General features: G+C 34.1%; 1 protein-coding gene and 1 long non-coding RNA gene across 10 annotated transcripts in view; one reads left to right on the forward strand and one right to left on the reverse strand.

The window, feature by feature from the left end:
• Nucleotides 1-22,921, reverse strand: part of LOC133835255 (fibrinogen-like protein 1) — a 150,125-nt gene that overhangs the window by 62,035 nt on the left and 65,169 nt on the right. The gene's annotated exons all lie outside the window — the stretch shown is intronic.
• The window catches only part of LOC133835289 (uncharacterized), a 115,162-nt gene that overhangs the window by 11,491 nt on the left and 80,750 nt on the right, over nt 1-22,921 (forward strand). Inside the window, exons 3-4 of one of the 5 annotated variants that reach the window (XR_009893537.1) lie at nt 21,854-21,894; nt 21,959-22,542. The exons of 1 other annotated variant lie outside the window; for it this stretch is intronic. This is a non-coding gene — a long non-coding RNA (uncharacterized LOC133835289). Of the gene's footprint in view, nt 1-18,112; nt 18,269-21,853; nt 21,895-21,958; nt 22,543-22,921 lie in introns of those variants that run through there. 3 more of the 5 variants (XR_009893538.1, XR_009893539.1, XR_009893540.1) reach the window with 3 other exon arrangements.

Genomic DNA, 22,921 nt, shown 5'->3' on the forward strand with positions numbered 1-22,921 from the left:
TTTAAGTGTGTGCCACACAAAGAAGGGGGCAAGAAGTCTAGGGAGGGAAACCGAAAGGAGTCGAGCAGTCTTGATGTCTCGATGTCTATTGGTTATTGGTCTGGGCGTGGCGTTTGGCCCCAAAAAGGGATTTTCGTCGTGGGTTTGGTTATTTGAACTAGAAATTGCACATGAATCATGAATTCAGTTTGATGTGTTATGTAAAGTGGAATGGACTTCTTCCAATTCGAAAACACACACTCACTCACACACACACAAACACAGAGAGACGGACACTCGTGTCTCATCTATTATGAATAGAGTGAATGCTGCGAATTAGCACTGTGAATATGCCACGAATAAAGCCAATGAATACAACACACACTCGACTATTTGTAATACTCGTTGTTTGAATTTGTTAATGAATCATTCGTTTGGCTAATCGTGTTGCAGTTGCCATCCATTTGAATATGCTAGAGCTTGATGTCGACAGTGATTCATGAACCATATGTATGCTTGACTGCTTTGTTAACCCCATTCCAACTATATATCTGTCTCTCTATCTATCTGTCTGCTTGCTGCCATGCACATTGGTCTGTCAGCTTTGAAGCTACTTTGATGTAGCTGGTTAGAGGCCTGTCTTTAGAAGGTAGATATCAAAAACAGAAGATTAGGCTGACTATATCACATAGTATTAACATATACTATCTCTTAAAAACTAACCATTTATTTCTCCGTTAATTTGTTATTCATTATAAGAAGATAAACATCGTTAACAGTTGGATAGAATGACTATGTTATATAGTTCCTATAAGAAAGATCTTTACAAAATATAAATCATTTTTAATTGCTACTGCAATCGAATCTCAATTGCTGCTTTGGCCCACAATCTGCTATATTTGTCACTATATGGTATATTTGTAATCTAACAGTATATTGATGCCATAAAAAAGGTTTCAGTATAATTGAGTATTTTTTCCCGTTTATTAATTAGGTATGAACACATGCGGAATGTAATAGATAGTATGTTGATATTCCGGAAAAATGCCTTTGGTATATTTGAGTATTTTTCGGTATATTAACTAGGTATATTTTAAGAATAATACCGAGTGTCTTACTCTTAACGAGCACACTCGACTATGGCTTTCTTGCTTTTAATTAATATACAAAGTTTGTAATATACAATATTGAATAATTAAAATAGATACACTATTTTCATCTTTCAAATATCTCCACAAATTTAAACATTTGCTCAAATCAAATATATTGATCTTTCAAATATCTCTTCAAACCTTAACATTTGCGTAAAGAAATATCATCTCTTTATATAGTATGTTTGCTTCAAAGAATATATATCGCAATAAATTACTGGAGGATAGTGGCATAATATGATATAGTATAGTCATCTTAAGGCAGAATGATCTTTTTAATATAAAGATTAGCTTTTTTGTTTCTTTCAATATTTGTTTCAAACTGCAAAATTGTTCTTTGCTTTGTTGCCTCCTACATATGAATAAGTTTACCAGCTTTAATATACAAACTCTTATATACAAAACTTCTATAGAAAACTTCATTATGAAATGAGTAATGAGTGAGATAATATGTTTTAGTAAAATTTCATAAGTAATATTATTGCTCAGCAGATTTCTAAGAGCTAAATGAATGTGACTTATAGAGTGAGTTTAAATATGTTTGCTATACTATCAATGCTATATCTTTTATTGCGAATACTTATCTGAACATTATTCAGTTAGTATCTTTGTGCATTCCATTTGTCACTTGTGCATTACTTGAAGAGTATTTGAAAAGTGTGTCAACTGTGGCGAGTAATGCATTTAAGTTGCGGGCACACCTTGATGTCGACCTGTTTTTTAATGGCCAAGCCAAGCTCTTCTCTCTCACTCTCTCAAGGTGTCGCTGTGACTGAGAACTTGCCACCAAGAGTAGTTCCCTGTTGCACCTTGCCACACACACTCACACACATCTACTTTTGCACACTCACATACATAAGTGATTAACTGTTGCATGCGCTACTGTTGCCGGCCACGCCCATCAGCCGCTGAAGGACACTGGACGACTTTGCTGTCGTCGCCTTGGCGATGCTTTCCCTCTTCTCTTCTCCTCTCCCCCCACCTCTGCTTTATGTGTGTGTGCCACTTAGAAGGCGCGACGCACAAGTGTTTGCCACTTTAAGCCCACAACAACTGCAACTGCAACTGATACAGAGACAAGGACTCCGACTGAGAATGAGACTGAGACTGAGACTCAAATGGCTGCCAGGTCTTTAGCTGCCTTTGGTTTGGCATTTGGTGTTGATGCTCTGCAATTAAGAAACCCGATTGGATTGTTTTGAGAAATTAAATTACTTGAGATATTGGCAAATAATAATACAATAAAAGAAAGGAGAAGTAGAAATAGTAGTTAAATATAATTCATTATATAATTAAAAAGGAGTAATATGATGTGTTATTAAATAAATACTCAAATAAACCTCAAAGACAAAATCCAATGTTAGATAAAGTAATATAAAAACTAATAAACATTGTTATGCAAATGAACTATCAACACATATATACAGACAATCCTGCAGGAATTTTTCTTTTTATTTTAAGAAAAAAGGCAATTCGAAAGACTTTTCAATAAGAAAAATCTTCAATGATATGACACAAACAACATAAGTCTCTAATATTTCATAAAATATCATGTGTAATAAAATAAATACTAAGGAACCTCGACAGCAAATACTTATGTCAGGGGAGAAAACTAATAAACAGGGTTACTTATTAAGTATATTGTAAATACATATAAATATATAATTTTGATTAGCTTGCTGGGATTTGGATTTATTTCAAGAAAAATTCAATTCTAAACAGTTCTCAAAGGATTCAAGTCCTTAAACGATATTCCACGGAAGTATTTTGAAACAAGTCTTTAAAGAATATCTCACAAAATTATTATGTGATATCATATAGAAACTTGTTTCTCGTTTTATATTATATTTCTATGACTTGTTCCATTTCCTTTTCCCTTAAGGAGTCTTTGAAATTTTTAATTTTAAGTGAGGAATTTGGCAACTAGGTAATTTCGCATTTGCCAGCTCAAAAATGAAATGCTTAAAGTGAGAACGCATCAACATAAGGTAAAATGCCAACTGACAACGAAGGAATAAAAAGCTAAGCTGAGGAAAAATAGAAATGCGGGAGTTTTAATAACGAAAAAGAAAAAAGAATTTTGTAAGAGAATGTGAGCAAAAGTATTGCACGAACTAATCAATAGAACAAGGAACAATACAAGAGCAAAAGTTAAAAGAAACTTGAAAGGAAAATCGCTAAACTAGGACTTACCTACAGGGCAAGGTTGGGCCAGTGGTGCTGGGGGAGGGAGATGGGGAGGGGGTGTGTGTCAACGAAGGGGTTCCTCAAGGCTATCAATATGAATAAAACCTTAACTAGAACTGTGTGCCATTGTTTTGCTGTTGCTGTTGCTTGGATCTGGGTTCGTAAGTTCTTGAGTTTACCCCGAGTTCTTGGGGCTTTCATCTAACCCCCCCTCGAATCGAAGAGCGAAAGAGGGGGAGAGAAAGGGAGAGAGAGAGAGGACGCGGAAGCAGTAAATAAGTTGCACTTTTGCACGCTGACAGCGAAAGCGGCGTTGCCAACTAAACTGTTTTGGGGTGCTGATGTCCTGATAGCTAAAAGGAGGGGAATGGGGCAGAAGGAGGAGGAGGAGTATAAAGATGAGGAGGTGGAGGGATTGGGCCAAGTTAGTGTCCTTCGTGGCTTCGTGAACTGCAAATAAAAACAAAAACTTATTTGCCATTTATTTGCAGTTGACGTTTTTTTTTCTCTGTGCTCTCTCTTTCATTCCCTCTCGGTCTGTCGTCTCTTTCCTGCTTGCTGCTGTTATTAATATTGACAGCAAGATGTGTATGTGTGTGAGTGTGTTAGGGGGAAAAGGATACTGACGACAGCCTTTGGGGGTCGCTCTTGTTTGTTTGTTTTTGTGCTTAATGCGCTGGACGCCGTCCAGCGACTTGCCTTGAGGGAGATTCTCTCTCTCTCTCTCTCGCTCTCCCCACCCCAAACCCAGTTTCTCAGTTATATATTTCCTCTTCTTTTTCTACTGTCGTCTGTCGCTTCATTCGGTCCACTCAAGCATTTCCGGTGTAGGGATAAATTTGTCGTGGTTGAAATTATTGTAACCTGAAGCTTTACTGAAGGACTTTTTAATGAATGTTCGATTGTTGTGTGTGGTCCTCCAATGCCTGCCTCTTCTGCTCTGCTCATCTTTGCGTGAGAAACTTCCGCTAACTTTCAGTGTATTTCAATTTATCGAGTCTGTGTTCTCAAATATTGCTTTATGTCAAATAATAATTAACAATAAATAATAGGCTATAGGCTTCGCAATTATGTGTAGTTTTTGCTTAAATACACTATCGATTGATATTCACACTATTGAACTTATCAATTGATTATCGCGTTCACAAACTATCGATAACAACATCAGCAAATAGACTGACAATAAAAGTTGCTCACTATTATTGTTTATTTCTTGCTAAACGATACATCATTAATGCAATCGAGACTATCGATTACTATCAATAACTTTACTATCGAGCTTTTCGCTTGTTTATCGATTCGTGAATAATCGCTCTAATCGATAACTACGAGTGGAAATGTGGTGGCAATAAATTGATATTGAAATTGCTTATAGAACATGAGCATAATACAAGTACTCGTAAAATATATGAACCACTTTTATTACTTTTATGGATTTCTCAACCCTCGTTAGCTTCTCTCTCTTCCCATCTCTTCCGCACTTGCTGCCATCTCTCTTTAACAAACCACACACACACTTTTGCACGTCACGCAATGGTTAACTGAAGAACTTTTGTCAATGCCTTTTTAACCCTTTTTTCTTTTTCTTTTTTTTTTCCTATTTCCATTAAATGTCGAATATACATTTTTCATAACTGAAATGTAGGACAACCCTCAGAAGTGGAAGTCCTCGGTCGCTTCTGTGTGTGTCCTGTGTCCTGTGCTTTGTCCTCCTTCTGATTGCATTGGGAATACCGAGCATAACATGCAGTCAGGTTGATAATTGTTGTTGCTACTGTTGTTGTTGTTGTGGTTGGGTTTTATTTCACTTAATTGTGTGTGTAGCATTCATGAGCAACAACATTCATTTCATTCATTTATGATTGATACGAAAATTACATAGTACTTCTTGTAGATTGTAATTATATTTGAGTGCATTATTCCAGTTGCAGATATTTCCATTCGGTATTCATAACTTCAATTATTTGAATCATAATTTCACTAATTAAGATTGCATTGAAAGCTCTATTTTAAAAGATGATATTATATCTAAATTTTATAATTTGAATGTAAAATATCATTCATAAAGAGGTGTCAAGATTCCTATGTTCTAACTAAATACTGAAATACTAAAAAATACTACAAATAAAGAAATTCTCTCTCTGTCTCACTTTAAGGAATTTCCAGAGATTCCTAAATTTAAAAAATTTGTCATAATCATTTTCATTCTTCTTAATTTTAAATAAATAATTGACAATGTTTATTTATCTACGTTGTGGCGATTTTGTCGTTTTTATTATTGCCTTTTTTTGCCGTAGTTTTTCTACGACATCTCTCATTCACAAAAACAAAGCCAATATAAGAAGAGGCTCAACATTTGAATGTTTGGGGCTGTCTTCGTTGCTCTTTGCTCTCTGCTCTCTTGTCGTCTGCTTTTATCTCTGTTTTGTTTCGCTCTCACTCGTTTGCCACAATTAGGTGTTAATACGACATTTTACTGAGCAACAGCAGCAGCACCTGAAGCAGCGCAGCAATAAGAAAGAACAACAAAAATAACATAAATGAAATATTTATGCAATGCTTGCACATGAAATATTTACGAGCGTGTGTGTGTCAGTATGTGTGAGAGTGCGAGAGTGTGGAGCACCTCGCTCTGCTTTGCTCTCATTTATTGCGTATGTGTGTGTGTGTCGACGATCGATAAACTGTCGTCCAGCGTCGACGCTTCCTGCTGTGCGTGTGTGTGTGTGAGAGAGAGGCAGTTATGTGCATGTGTATTTGCCTGTGGATTACATTGTAAGTTCTCTCTATAGGCGCAGCACCAACAACAACAAAATGCCGCAATGTGCAAGCAAGAGCAATTCCCCCCTCCTCCCCTTCTCAATTCCGCTCGTACGTCGAGTGTGCCACGCATTTGCCTTGTTTTTGTTTATTTTATTAGTTGAGTGGCTTTTAGTTGAAAATTTCTGTTACGTTTTTGTCGCTTTTGTTATTGTAATGTCTATTGATTGAGTTGCGAAGGGGGGAGGAGGGGAAGAATAGCGGTGTAAAACCCCCAATTGACTCGATGTGCTCTTCTAAACATGCATTTATGAATGTATACATTACAAATGTAATGAATGTATGTACTGCACACACATCTAATGTAATTGCTGTTAAAATGTTTACTTTGCGTGCAAAATGTTTGCAGCTAATTTGTTTGAGTTTTATTTATTTTATTTTGCAAATAATAAATACATCTGATGGCAGCTGGATAACTAATCAAAGTCGAGTTAATTTCATTTGAAAATGGCATTTCATGAATTTCACTGTCAAGCTTGTTATTTGGTCAAATATAACAAGAATCGTTGAAGCGCAACGCGATAGGAATGGAAAATCTATAGAAAATTGCACTGACCGATAAAAGTCGGAAACTCTTTATTATGTTATAGTTTTGCAATCTAGTTATGTGTAACGCATTAAATAAACATGCAGCTGAGCTGAATCAAATCCGCTTTTCATTCTTTCCAGCTGTTGCTATGCCAAGTATTCGCTCAGTTATAAAGCTATACTTAAGAAACTTGCCGTAGACGCGACTTTTGTAGCTATAAAAACGATTGGGTCATGATCAACTTAAATTTCAGGTTGTCTAGTAATGTTTTTCTAGTTAATCTGATGACTATATCTTATAGGAATATTTACACCAAGGGTTTAACATAATATTCAAATCAAAAGTGTGATTCATTGAAACAATTTTTTAGAGATTTACTTAATTTGTACTTCAACTAAATTCATCTTTGAAAATATAATATAATATATTATAATAATCTGGTAAATACAGTATTTTAAATTAAAATTTGCTCCATGGATTATTTAAAATGTAATTGGTGATTCTTTCATAAATTCTTATTTCATATTTTAATTGTATTTCGACTAAATTATCTTCAACAAATTATACGTTTTGCTTTCAACTATCAGCAATAACGTATACGTGATTTTTGATGACTCATTTCTTGAATTTTCAAATTCCCCACACACACTTCTGATCTGTCAATCGTCAAGGAAAAGATATATCCCATTATGCCCAATTAACGGCATGCGACTGAATCTCATCAAAAAAATTTGCTTAACGCTTTTGATTGCCAAACTAAATAAATCAGGCGACAAGGCGAAACGAGTCGAAACACAAGGCAACAAAGCAAGAGCAATAACAAAGCTACAAAGTCGAATATGGCATACGCTTTAAAATCAGAATTACTAAAAATAAACAACAAAAATGGTTTGAGAATATTTTAGAATTGATTTCAATTTTCTTAAAAATTAAATCCAATTTTTACAGATTAAGATTTGTGGAAATTTGTTTTTTATAATATTCAGAAGACTTTTGTGAAGTGTATTAAGATATGCGAATGCAAGGCATGACAAAATGCCACAAACAAAACAACTGTTTTGCAAAAATGAAACAACAACAGCAGAAAACCAGAAGATGGTGACGAAAAACAAGAAGAAGAAGAAGCTGAAGCTGTGAAACTGAGCAACTGAGCAACAAAAAACCGCAAGCAAAGTGGGTTAAAAATAGCAAATTGCAAAAAAAGACGTCGGCAATTATAAGGCCATAAATTGTGGCTGCACAATTATATTGTTGTCTACACAACAACCGAAATAACTACAATAATAATTATTAAAGTAACCACGCCCCTTGGCCAATACAAAGCAAAAAGCAGGTGATGCCAAATTAAAGCCAAGTTAGTATCTGTAATTGTTTGGGTTTCCCAAAATAGCACAACAATTGAAACTTGTCAAATACTTGTCGATAAATTAAATAAATGTGTAAAAATAGCGACTCTGAATTCAATGCTCTGAGAGAAAGCCAGAGTTGTTCGCTCTCTTCTTACTTTACTTTAACTCTCTCACTCTCTCTTGCTCTCTGTGTTGATTACGCGCTCTTTGGTTGCCTTCGTTGTCTATTTTTGACGCCGCGTGAGCTGCGAGCAGCTTGTTGCCGTTTATTTATAAAACAACCGGCGGCAACAACAACACCAACACAACGACAACAACATGTGTGCGGATGCTAAATTTACTTACGTATGTGTGTGTGTGTGTGTCTTGCCTTTGCGTATCCATTTGCTTTAAGTGGGCGTCGCTGTCGCCGTTAACGTCGCTGCTCCCGTTGCTCTGTTGCTGGATTTTGTGGAATTTTCTTTTGCCATTGAATACAAAACACAAAAAAAACGTAGAAATTTGCATTCAAATGAAATGTGAATAAAACAGTGCCAACGAGAGATGTGAAGCAAGGACATGTGTGTGTGTGTGTGTGTGTGTGTGTGTGGTTGGGCGCTACAATTCTAGAGGGAGACGGATTACATTTATAACGGTTGCTATGCAATTAAATAAGCAGAATGCGCGTAAGATAATACGCCCAGAAAGAATGCAAACACACAATTAGTGATGTAGACAAAATGGTATTGGCTGATTAATTATCGATTGGTGATGCATGAAATTAAAAGACATATTTCAAAATAAATTTATTGATATTATATTTCAGTAATTTTCAATGAAATTTTGGTTTTGTTTCTTACTTTTCTACAGCGAGTGCATTTTAAATACCATTTACAATATCTTATTTCTACGAAAAATAATTCAGCGAATTTTATGAAAATGCAATAAGTTCTTTGAAAACATTTAAATGAGATTCTGAATATAATTTGTGTATGTTTATGTATAGTAAGCTTATCGATATTAATTTGTGTAAAATAAATGGCTTTTGTCGTATTTATCGATATACATAATAATCTCATTGCAGTCACCAGGTAGTCGTTTTGTGCTATCGATTGCATTACAGATTAAAACGAATCTTATCGATAACTACTTTTGTAATAAATTTATAATGCATTTGGCACGCTTGCAATGCGATTTTAATACCAAAACAAATTGCATCAAAAACTAAAAAGAAAGAGGAAGTGGAAGTAGGAGAGAAGAGCGATAGCAGCAAAAGCTGCTGTTGGTGCGCCGACAAAGAGCAAGACGAAGACGTCGCCTCAGTTATACTCCAAAGGGTATTGGCATCAATTGCATCTGTGTGGAGTGCGAATAGGATGGTAGGGAGGGGTGTAGTAGTATAATAGTATGACGTTTATGGGATTTTTATGTTGGCTATTGCCATTAAAACTAATGCGCATGATGCAAAAACATGTGAAAACGTTTAAAACTATATAAAAACCAATAGACGTTTTGTGAAATTGTGAAAAAACAACAAATACAAATAGCTATTTGTGTATAATGTAATGTATGTACATTTATTTCTACACAAAATAAAGCACAAACACTAAGTGAGAGTGCAATGGCAAATGGCTTTTGCTCTGTGGGTGGTTGGTCGCCTCTCTCTCCTTCTCTCTCATTGTTTGCTTGAGTTCAGTTTTGTTTTGGCTGCTTCTGCTTCTTCTTCTGTGCGTTGACATTCATGGCGCACATGCATCGACACGTTTTTCACACTGTCGCCGTCGTCATCGTTGTTGTTGCTTTTGCTGCTGCTGTAATTGTTGCTCTTGTTGTTCTTGTTGTTGCTGTCGGTGATTGGAAGTTTTTGCATGCAAAATGAAGTGTTAATCAGCATGTAGCTGCTGCGACAGTGTAAGAGAAACAGAGAAATAGAGTGAGAGAAATTGGGGGAATGCAAAATACTGCTGATCTCACTGCGTTTGCTTATAGAGATGTGACATGGCTTAAATGTAAGACGCTAAAGTATTTTTCCATTCAATAACTAAATACATATTTGATTCCTTTTTATTAACACAATGAGAGATTAGAATAAAATAAAATACGCTTCACTATTAGAATTACAACTTATTTCTATTGATGTAATTTCCATTGATTTAAATTATTTGGTTTTGCTTAGCATAACATTTTGAATTTTGGAAATAAATAAATTTTTGTTGCATGACATTGGTATAATTGATATTATTACGGAGAAGTACTGAAATATTCTCGAAGTCTTTAGCAAGTGTGTAAAATCCTTTGGAATAAGCAGTAAGACAGCTTATAAAGGAACATAAAGCACAGACATAACTTGTTCCTTTCAGCCTTTGCCAAGCAAGAACAACAAAAACGAGAAGCATAAAACCTCTGCTCATAATTCACAGTTTGAATTGGCAACTGTAATGTGAGAAGCAGAGAAAGAGGCAGTCGATGCCGATGCCCCAGTCGATGCCGATGTCGATGCCGATACACGGACATTCATTTCATTCACTTCTTTATTTTTTCTGTTTGTCTTGTATTGCAATTCCATTCCAACAAATCCTCAACGCACACAAACACACACGCTTAAATTGAGAGCACGTGTGAGTGTGTCTATGTGCGGGCAGCTCACGCGTGGGCGGCAGGTGATTCAATGAGTCGCTGCTCTCACGTTCTGTTCCCTGTTCCACTGTTCCCTTTTCACTCTTCACTGCTCACTGTTCAAACTTGTGTGAGTGTGTGTGTGTGTGTTGTTTCGTTTTATTTTGTCTGTCGCTGTCTGTCTGGCTTGCAATGTGCAGCTGAGGACTTTGGCATTTTATTAAATTACGTGCCTCTCCCGCCTTTGCTCCCCTTTCTCTCTCTCTCTCCTTCTCTCTTTGTCACTCTCCTGCTGTGAGTGGCTCCAACTTTGTTACTTCCGCTTCCCTTTTCCTCTCTTTTGGCTACGCTAGTTTTTTTGTGCAGCGCGCGTTGAAAAGAAATGAAAATGTGCTAAAGTTTTTGGTTGCGGCTAATATTTTTCGTGTGTGTGTGTGTGCGTGTGTGTGAGTATAACAGGTGAAGCTGAATCTTGTTGCTGATAAAATGATAGATTCTATGGCAAATTGGTTATCATGCAGAGAAGCTCGGAGAAAGAGAGATGGAAAGAACAGACGCACGCTGTCAATTGAATTAATGAGGAAGTTGCTTTGATGGAGATGCGATAAGTGATAATTGGCTTACATATACAGCTATCGATATATTATTTGAGATGTTCAGCAAATAGTTTTCGAAGACTTTAAGAATCTAATTAATTTATTTACAATTCGATAACTGTGTGAACATTCTGTTCCACACAATAATAAGTAATTAACAGCAATCAATATCGGTATTTTGTCCACTTGTGCTCACAACTTATCGATTACTTGTAATCAACACAAACGAAAGCGACAACAGTAGCAAATTCAATCAAATTTTCGGAGAGAGATAGATAGAGAGAGCGAGACAATGAAACTTCTTGGCTATTGATAAAGAACAATGTGAAGCGTCAATGTAAATGAAATGTGCGATAAGCTAAGCCAAAAAGCAAAGCAAACAATAATGTGGAGAGTAAAGCACGTATAAGAAGAAGAGAAACAACAGTCAAGCCTACAAAACGCGCGAAAAACGTGCAAAAATGTCGAGTGAACAAGAAAAAAAAAAAAAAAAAAAAATATTTCCACAATGATGTAAGATAACATAAAAGGCAAGTTTTTTTTCTTTGCTTATCAGGTCAAAAACTCGAAAACTGTGAAAGCTTATCAATGCGTTGTTCTCTTCCATTCACCTCTACCTGTAGTTCTCTTGCTATCTCTGTTTCGTGGCATCTCTTGTCCTGCTCTACACAAATTAATCAGCGTCAAAAGTTGGCAACTATCAGGCAGATGAAACGTGCATCGTCTCAAAGCTGTTGATGGCCTTACACAGCTTATTATTAACTTGGTTAACTTTTTGAATCATCCACTTTACTTTTCTTTTCCTCGTTTTTTCTTTTTGGGGGTTGTATTATTTGCAAAGAAAATTTGATTTCAAGTTTCGGCTACTGATTATGTTTATCGATTATGACAGGATGATGATAAAGCTGTTCATAATGACACAGTTAATAAACTTTGGGTTGGGGAAAAGAATATTACAAAGCGCAACTCTTACAATGACTGGACACGTATCAAGTATACGACACGTGTGCCATTGATAAAGGGAAAATGAGTGGATTAATGTGAGGGGGAGGCTTTTCATAGAAAACTGTACTATCGATTACTATCGAATGGTGTATTTTATGATTTATGATTAGTAATTGCTGTGAATGTGATGTGAAATGATTAATCTGTGGCATTATTAACGCAGATCTTTAATGAGTCGGTAACTTGAATTGAACAAGTCAATAAAATAAGTAAAATATCGTTTTGATTTGCATTTACTTCTATTTAATCGATATTAAATTCGAATATTACGCAAATTCAGTGTCAAGATAATATTTATTTTTTGAATATAGTCTTAAATAATTGTAATCTGAGATTGTTTTGTTTAAAGTATGATAATGATTGCTTAATTGCATTTAATCAATTTCTTTAATCAATTATAACAGGTTTTCTGCTTTAATAAGTGGAATATTTGAAATGAATGTATTGTCTAGCGAAATTAAAAAATGAATACAAGTAATTCGTATAAATTTGCATAAAGCATTTGCTTACTTATTACTTATTCTTTTTGATTATCTTGATGAAGTATTTGAAACAAAAAAGAGAAATCTTGTTCAATTAAGTTCCTAAACTGTATCACTTATAGTTATGCGATTTGGCAAAATGAGATTATACTAAGAGGAATGTTTTCAATGCTGCATTGTTAATAATTAATACGCCTCTTTGGAGGTGCAAAGTAGCGACATTATCCTTATGATGGGCGAGTTGGGGGGAGTCTGTGTCTTATCTGCTTGGGTCCTGGAAAAGCCGCAGTGAAAATTCCGTGGGACGAGGGCTGGCTTCAAGTACACGCTCAATTAAAGCGCTCAAACCGAGGCGAAACTGCCGCCAATGAGGCTATAAAATATCAGCAGCCAAGCGACCAGCACATAAACAAAACTTCAAAGGACGAGTCCTCAAGAGTGGGAGGGAGGGAGGCGGAGTAACCAACCAGCCAAGAAAAGCAAGAAGGGCTTGAGGGAGGAAGGGAAGTCCGCAACATGCCGAAAAGAAACTGCCACTTGAAGCGAAAAAAAACAAAAGGCATTGCAATGAAAGCCAAAGCCAGGACGAAGCATGAAGGACGCAGGCTCAAGTCTACACAAGGATATACTATATACATATAAATTTATATATATATGTGTGTGTATGCTGGCGAGGACAACTTCAGCGCTGGAGAAGGACGCCAGCTGAAAAGCAATGATGATTTATGTACGAGGCCAAGTCGGGGGAAAAGCAACACTGGACTTTTGGTACAGCGAACCAAAGCCAGAAACCCAGAACCAGCAGCAGCATCGGCATCAGCAACAATAGGGGGGAAATCAGGAGAGGAGAGTGGAGTGGAGTGGAGGGGCAGCACTTGAGTATTCATGCAATTTCTGGGTTATAGCCGCCATTAAACTTGCCCCAAACTAAGCGCCAAGAGACAAAACCTCTTTTGCTTCCCAACAGCTGCATGAAGCAATGAAAGAGTTACACTTGAATGTGCTTGACTACGAGATACCTGGTAGACATTTTTATGGAATAGAAAACTAGAGTAAACTGAAACGGAGGGTGGAAATTAGTTTATAATGAAATTTCTAGAACGGTTTTGAATTGTGATTTATTAATATCCAAATTATTTAGATAATATAAATGATTATTTTATGTGGTTGACTATGAGATACCTGGTATTATATTTAATGGAATAAAAGATTACTAATCAGATTTGTTTCATTGACAACTTGAATCATGACAATTTCAAAAAGCTTTTGGATTGTGATTTATTTTAAATCAAATTATTTGGATTATATGAAAGATTCTATTATGATCTTATTTAAAGCCCAGATAATTGTTTCCTGAGCAAGTTTATAATCCATTCCTTATCAAATTCTCAGAATTTATTAAGATTGTCCAAAATTACTTAACTAATGAACTTGTTGGCGATTTGTGTGGATGGAAGAAAGTTTAGTTACAATCAAAAAAAAAAAAAAATGAATTCTTGTCTAGAAATTTTGTATGCAAATCAAATCAATTTTGTAACTAAGATCCAGTTTTTGAAAGATTCTACTTTATTGGCTTAAACAATACTTTATTTAAAATGTATGTATATACTTTTAAGGCTATGGATCTCATGTTATATCATATTCTTCTCAATATGGTGTTTGCTTAGTTCCTTTTTTATTTATTCATTTTTCCTTTTTTTTCACTTGCTTCTTTTAAGCTTAGGTAAATCGTATAATTAATATTAAATTCACAGAAATAGCAGTTATCCAATGAGGCCTGCTATTATATTATATATAACATCTTTACAGTTTGCTAGATTTATCTATTGGGGAAATCGAGTATGTGGTATTTTTACAGTCTTCAGTCTTTTTCAATTATTTTCATGATTATGTAGTCTATCGATGTATTTCTTACTAAATTTCTTGATATCTTCTTTAATGGTTGGAATATTCAGATTTTTGTGAATTGCATTAGATACGTAAAGAGGAGCATTGAGAATTCCTTGACACTTTATTTTATTCCTGTAATCATCATTCCCTTTTTCTCCCAAATGGGTAGCGGGTATAAAAAGAGACGCCAGCAAACAATATGCAAGGCTTGGCAAGTTGCAATAGATGTAAAGATGCAAAGATACATTTCTGTGGCCAGAAGAGAAAGAAAGAAGGAAAGTCGAGGAAAAGAGAGTCGAGTAGGAGCAGCAGGATTCTTTCGTCCTCGCCCTCGCCCCCTCTCCTTTCCACAATTGAGGCAGTCTGTAGGCCTTTGCCTAGTTCTGATGTTGCATTTGGAAATTGCATGCCAAATGCAATGAGGATATAAAAGGCAGAGTTGGTGGAGCGAAGAGGGAGGGGAGGAGAAGTGAAGAGGTGTAGTTGCGGGTTGCGAGTTGTGTGCCACAGCAGTTGACAGTTCAATGTTGCATTTCAAAGTAAAAGGGATGTGTCGTCTGTCGTCTGTGTAGTTGAAGCGTTTTAGGCGCTCAACTTAAGAGCGTGCAATGTATGTGTGGGTGTGTGAGTGTATGAAAAAGCACAAAAGAAAGAAAACTGCTGAAGGAGGACAAAACCCGCTGAGTGCGGAAGAGAGGGAGAAAGAGAGAGAGAGCACACAACACACGCATCGCATACATGTGTTTTGTACACAAGCATTTGCCGCCAAAGTAGCGCCAAACGAGCGAGTCAAAAGGGAACTAGCAACAAAAACTACACAGAGGGAGATGAATGGAGGCGGGGTCGGTGGCAGGGGAAGGGCTTGAAAGCAAGTCTGAGTGAGCGGCAAAGGAGGAAAAACTCACTTGGAAATCAAGCAGAAGCTATTAAAGTTATTGGCGAATCTTTTGAAAAATAAATATTTTAGATTTAGCATTAATAAAAATGTATATTATGAAAAATGTTTAAAATATATAAATAAAATATAAAAGGCATAAAAAAAATTAAATTTAAACGTAAAAATATATAAATAAATCAAAAATATATGAAGCAAAAATTAAATTATATAAAAGAAATCAAAAATAAAAACATATAATAAAAGATTAAAAGATATAAATAAAAATTATAATATCTAAGAAATATTATAAAGGAAACATAAAAATATATATTGAAATCAAAAATATATAAAGTAAAAATAAAAATATATAATAAAGCAACATTAAAAGATATAAAGAAAACATAAAAATATTTTAAAAATATTATAATAGCTTATATACAGGCAAATAATATTCGATTTTATATTTATTTTGTTATTGATCAATATTTCGGTATTAGGATTTTTGGTATATTTTTGGCATTATACAAAATGAGAAGAACATAAACATTCGAGTTAATTCTCAAATTTTGAACTTTTCCAATGATATCACCAACTATGAAAACTATAAGAACTAGAAATATGAAACAACATATTGGTGACAATATGGCTAGTTAATTTTTACGCTAAGAAAATTTCAATACATTTTACTATATAACTTTCTTCATTACAAATCCATAAAAATTGCAATAACAAAATTTGAGTTGTTGTTGTGCTGTGTGATTGACTGATTGATTTATGTAGCAAAATATAATATTTGGTATTTTACTGCAAAAATACTGAAATATACACACATTTGGTAAGCCGATTAAGTACTACATTCGTAATATACCATAAAGGTTATAATATACCAAATTCTTAACTTATAGAAACTATAAAGGAAGAAGCCTGAAATTTGTTGACAATATGTTTTGTTGTTTGTATACTTTGGAAGGTTGCAATAATTGTTTAGCCTTGCAACTTTCTTCATTACAAATCCATTAAAATTGCAATAACAAAATTTTGAGTTGTTTTTGTGCTGTGTGATTGACTGATTGATTTATGATATGTAGCAACAGCTGTTGGCATTGAAAGAGAATTTGTACATTTTGTAGTCGGTAATTTTCCAGACAAATAGCAAAATGGCAAACATTTTATTATTATTATGCTTGTAATTTGATTTAATATCATTATGTAGATTTGTTGTGCCCCTTTTTGTGTGAGTTTTGTTCGCATTCTGTTGCGCTTCATTAAACAAGCTGCTTTTGGATTCTCGACACATTTTTGCTTAATTTATCAATACCAATTACACACACAAACAAACACACATACTCTCACTTGCTCACTCAGTCACTGTTTGCATCTCGCTCTCTCAATCGCAGGGTGCGTTTAAAAGCGCTTACATTGATTGATTACCTCGGAGGCGCGACTTTCGGTTGCGTTTTTGCACGCGCGCGACTTAAAACGCGAGCAAGCGCTCTTCTTCGTATTTGTATATGTGTGCGAGAGTGAGTGCGGTCATTGTGTATGTGTGTGTTAATTGTTGTCAAGGTTGTTGTGTTGTTGCTTGCCGTTTATGTTTGACTTGTTTGTTGTTGTTGTTTCTGCTGCTGCTTTTGCTGCACACATGTTTCTTGTTTTTCTGGCTTTCAGCACTTTTTGCTTTCTTTTTCCTCCTCTCTTTCTTCGCGTTGCCTTCTTTTTGTTATTTGTGTCTTCTTCTTTTTCACGCTTCAAAAGTTTTTTAGCTGTGATTTTGGCTAATGCAATTTGGTAGCCGCTTTTGTTTGTCTTTGGCCTACATTTTCGTTCTTTCTTTCATTCTTCGTTTCGCTGTTTTATTTATTTATTCGCTTTGTTTTTTTAAGCTCTCTCAACAGTTGTTGTTGATTTGATTTTTCAAATTGGGTTTTGATTTGTGAAATTGATGCCAACGAATGCCACATGTCGCCCACATACCCAAAAAATAGGTCAGCAATTGTGTTTGTTTAATTAGTTTATTAATTGCCAACTTAACATAAGTCTATGACGCTGTTAATAAGCATAAGCGAGATCTGCTAATTAACATTATGGAAGTAACATTAACTGCAATTAGCATAGCAGAGTTATGGCTCTGTTAATAGAGTTAACATGGGAATAAAGAGATCTATGCTTAACAGCGAATGTAAACATATGTTATGTTAACTCGTTTGGCAGTTTAGATTTTATGTTAGCTGAAAATTTGACTTAGGATTCAAAATTTCAAACAAAGTTGTATTTATAACAAAAAATATCAATAAATTGCGGGACTTCAAAACTAAATAATTAAAGCTTTATTTTAAGAGGCTCTTAAGCAAATTGTGTCAGGCTACTTAATAGTTGTGACGTCACAAGTGATAGAAAATAAACTGATAAACTGCTGCTATTTTTATTTATTTTTAAAAAAGCTTTTTGTTTTAATCTTGTAAACAGATATACTATATTTCATCTATATATTTGAATATGTTTAATTTTCTGCACATTTTAATTACAATCTCAAAACCTTTATCCCCTTTATGCATATGAACTGTAAAATAGGGTATAAGAAAAAAACATCCATTGACATTCCAAAAATTACTTTTGCTTGCATGTTTTGCGTTCGTTGGCAATAAAATGAAGAAGACGAAAATATTTAAAGTGAGAGTAACAAAAACAAAAATATGAACTCAAAACAAGTCCACCATGAAGAAGAAACAGAGACAGACAGACGAAGTAGAAGAAGCAGAGGAAGAAGAAGAAGGCAGAGAGGTGTGAAAGCGAAATAAATATTTTCATGAGAAATGCAGAGCTGCTGGCTGAGCTGCTGGCTGAGCAGAAATTCCAAATTAAATTCAATTAAACTAAAGTAAATTATAAACATAAATATGCATTTATACAGTGTAAACACTGAAAGTGGGTTAAAGAATGTTGTATGTATGTATGTCTGTGTTTTTGTGTGTGTTGTTTTTATCAAAAATTAAAGATGTAAAGTTTGGGGGAATTTAAATGCCTTTTACAGTTGAAATTCCGAAATGTATGCGATTTACTTTTATGTAATTTAAATTTATCTAATTTATACTTAACTAGTTTTTTTTTATTTACATAATGCTTATTTATGTATACAAATAAGTGTGTGTAACATAAAAAATATGCAGACTTTCTATAGCAACATTTTGAGCCACTTTCAAGAGAGCGTCGCGAATGGGGGAAAAAAAACTCGAAAACAAAGAGCGTAACTTGTGATGAGATTGTTGCTTTCCATTTCGGCTGTAATTGGGAATATGAATGCGAATGTGATTTGTGATTGTGTATGTGAATGTTCAATGCGAACGCAGTTTGATCGATAAAATTTAAAATAGAGCAGAGCTCAATGAGAAATGGGTGCGATTCGAAGGCCTCCAAAGAAGTTGTGCGTAGTTTCTTTGCAAATAATACAACTAATGCTTCAAAATGCAACGTTGCCTGTTTTCATTGTGCAGCGTTGCCCAATTTCACAGCAGTGTTGTCAAATTTCAAAGTTTTTCTCCGAGAATTCTTGCACTCTTCTTACCTCAGTTAAATATCGCCGAGACGTGCCTAAAAAAATATAGTATAATGACAAAGTCCAGGGCAATATTTCGTACTTGGTAAATCTCTCTGATTTGCGTAGTTTCTTTGCAAATAATACAACTAATTCATTGAAATGCAACGTTGCTTGTTTTCACTGTGCAGCGATGCCAAATTTCACCGCGTAGTGTTGCCAAATTTCAAAGTGTTTCTCCTAGAATTCTCTGCTGCACTCTTCTCACCTCAGTTAATTATCGCCGAGACGTGCTAAAAATAAAGTAGAAGTTGAAAATTTAACACAAATTTGGGTCGCAGTCGGAGTCGTGTAATGACAAAGTCCAAGGCAATATTTCGTACTTCGTAAAACTCTCTGCCTGAGTTTTCTTAAACTGATATAGTAGATATGTAGCTGTAGAGTTTTATAAGTATGTAGCTTCTGTTGTGTGTTTGCACTTGCTGATAAGTCGTCAAAGATTGCAGTCGCAGACCGAGTTCGAGTCTCTCGAGCCCTCACGTATTGTATAATCGCTTATCAGTTTTTTACTGTTTTTGTTTTTGTCATGTTTGCGGTGCGCGTATGACAGAAATAAATTAAATGTTTAGATTGAAAAAAATAGCTAATAAAATGTAGTAGTAGAGTACATGCAGAGAGAAAGAGAGAGAGAGTAAGTAAAAAAACCGCGTTCAGTTCACTAGAATTCCATTTAATTTCGGTTAACCACAAAGCGTTCTGAATAATTTTTGCTCATTTTTATCGCTGTTGCTGCTGCTCCCAATTCAATTCCCATGGCTGCTCTTTATGCTGGCAGCCCGAAGTGGGCAAAAAAGTGATGAAATAACTCGGAATGAGAATTAATATTGCTGGGAGTCATTTTCTGTCATTCCTCAAGTAATCTAGAAAAGTGTTCAATGTAAAACGTTTCTTAGATTTGGCTAATAAAATATGGTCAATTTTTTTTTAAATAATTTTTTATTTCAAATATGTAGTTGATATAACATTCACATTATAATTCGGTAAAATATAAATATTTTTCTTTCTGATTAATTTTATTATTGAAACTTCTTTTCAAATTATTGGTTTTATCGAATTTTCGCATATTCAAACGTCTGCTAACGAGTATTTTATTGTTTAACACGCTCCACGCAAGCACTCTTGACTTATTTCATTCATTTTGTTTTCTTTTCTCATTCATCCCTTTCAGTCTGCCCTTTTCCCTCTCTCTCGCTCTCTCACTCTCTCTATCTGAAATTTAGCCAAATTTTTGGCACTAGTTTTGTTTGACTTTCCTTTCTTTTAATGCCAAATGAGTCAGCAGCGCACACGTGCTTCTGCTTGTTGTTGTTGTTGTGTTTTTGTTGTTTGCTGATGTTGCTGGTTGGTCTAAATAATTAGACTAATTAATTAAGTGTTATCTTTATTGGGGGCTGGCTCTATGCGTTGTTTCCTGCCTGACATGCTATGCTATGCTATTTAGATTCTCAACTGCCAATTAGTAATGTGAATGCATTTTTATAATAAGTATGAGACTTTATAATATCCTGTAATTAACTTTGAAATACTCTTTTTTGATATGATAACAGTAGTTCAACAAATTAAAAACAGATATGTCAAAATTTTTATTGTTAAAACATTTAGGGTTTAACTTCTCACAACGAATTATTTAATATTTTTTTGGTTCTCTATTATTTTAGTTTTGTTAACATGTTAATATTATTTTGCATTCTTTTATTTTATTTAAGGTTTTCATATTTGTTTGTTTTATTTATTTTTTATTAACTTTGTTAGTTTTATTTTTGTTATTTTTTTATTATTACTTTTATTATTTTTCTTTATTATTATTTTTGTTATATATTTTTTTTAATTATTTGTGTTATATTTTTTTATTTTTATTTTTTTGTCAGTTTGTAAGTTTTTGTGACTTTTTTAATATTTGTTTATTTTTTTTAAATTAAAATTTTTGTTTTATTTTCTTTCTTTTTTTATTTTTTTATTTGTTTATATTTTATTTTATTTTATTTTAATTTTATTTATTGATATTTTTTTATTTATTTATTGATATTTTTTTTTATTTATTTATATATATTTTTAAATTTATATTTAATTTTTTTTGTTTTTTTTTTCTATTTGATATTTTTATTTTGAATATTTTAATTTATTTTTTTTTTTATTTATTTTATTTCTCTACTGTTAATTTTTTTCTATTATTTTTTTTATTGGAGTTCCCGTTATTTTGTTTCATTTATTTAATATTAAGTATACGTTAATTTGGCTGCCTGACATACATTAATATAATGTATACGTCATGTTGGCAACACTAGATTATTATGTTGATATGAATGAAAATTATGGAGGCAATCTTGAGCTTATTCTTTGATTATCAATTGCTAATAAATCACATTTGTTTAACCTTTTGGTCTCTTAACCTATTGCAAATAATTTATGGGATTTTGCTGTTTGCGTCATCAGCAGCAAAGGCAAAGCAAAAGCAACAACAACTTAATAAAAAATATGCAACTATTTTTTCTCCCTTCTTTTACATAACAAATCAGTCGAAACTTCCTTTCACTAAACAACAACAACAGCAACAACAACAACAGTAAAAAACATTCAAAATGCAAACAGAAGAAGAAAAACAAAATCGAAAAAACATTCGCTATATGGCAAAGATTTGCATAAACGCAAAGTTTAGCCATATCCGAGACACAGTTGGAAGCATTCCCTCCCCCCTCCCCTGTATTGCTCCCCCTCTGTCTACGTCTTGATAAAGTCGCAACTTGTATTTATAGCAACAATGTAAATTAATTCTCTCTTTTTCTCTGTTTATCTCTTTGCAGGTGAGTCATGAACGCAAACAAATTAACGACTTTTGCAGAATGTAAGTAAAGATTGCAGATAGAAGTTGTGTGTTTAAGTGTGTGTGTGTGATATTTTTTTTATAGGGTATCATTCGTCAGCCATGCGAAAGTTATGCGTGTCTCGCATTGATAAAGCAACTTGAGTGGAAATTTATGGGCCAAGTCACAAAAATCAGGCAAAAGAAAATTACAATTTTAAGTGCCTTAAAGCGTGTGAAAAGTGCGATAAAGCAAGGCATCTAAAATGAAAACTCTAAAGAAAATTTTATTATAGATTTCACTTTTGCACAGAGAGAGAGAGAGAGAGAGAGGAAAATAGAGTGAGCGTAGCAAACAAACAAAGAAAAGCTGAAGCTGGTGGCCAGCTTTATGAGGCAATGACGTTTATGGCTGCCGGAAAAACGGAAAACTGTCGACGATGCTTATTAACAAACAAAATAAAAAAAAAAAAGGGTCAAGCGAGTCAAGAGCTGCTTCTTCTAAAACGATGGTCAACAGCTTACAAGAGACCTCTGCTTGAAAAAACACATTGAGATTTAATTAATACGCTTAATCGATAAGCAAAATGAGGTTTAAACTGTGCTCAACATTTCGGTAACTAAATTTTCTGCATGTTTCACTTGAAGGTTGAATACTCTATAAAGAAGGAATATTAGTTCTGTGAAATATATGAAGTTACAGTTCAGTACTTCGGAAGCTTCACTTTAAGCGAGAAGAATCCCAGGAAATTTGCTTTTAATGATATTAAATATGTAAGTCAACTCTTTAAATAATGTTGACTGCTTTCAAAGTGACTTTAAGAGGGATTTAAACAGTGTTTACTTGAACTAATTCTTCATGTTTCCACAGACAATGCAAGGAAATTGACTTTTTATAATGAACAACCAAATTTTTAATTATGTTCTCTATCTTCTCTTCAAGTAAAATCGAAGCTAAGTAAAGGATTAATTCACCTAAAGAGCGTTTATTTCAATTAAATGATATTCTCCATGTGCTCAGTGAAGACATTTTAAGGAATAATATTAATAAATACATTTTTATTATTTA

Source organism: Drosophila sulfurigaster, chromosome 2L, assembly GCF_023558435.1.
Source record: "Drosophila sulfurigaster albostrigata strain 15112-1811.04 chromosome 2L, ASM2355843v2, whole genome shotgun sequence".
NCBI lineage: Eukaryota > Metazoa > Arthropoda > Insecta > Diptera > Drosophilidae > Drosophila > Drosophila sulfurigaster.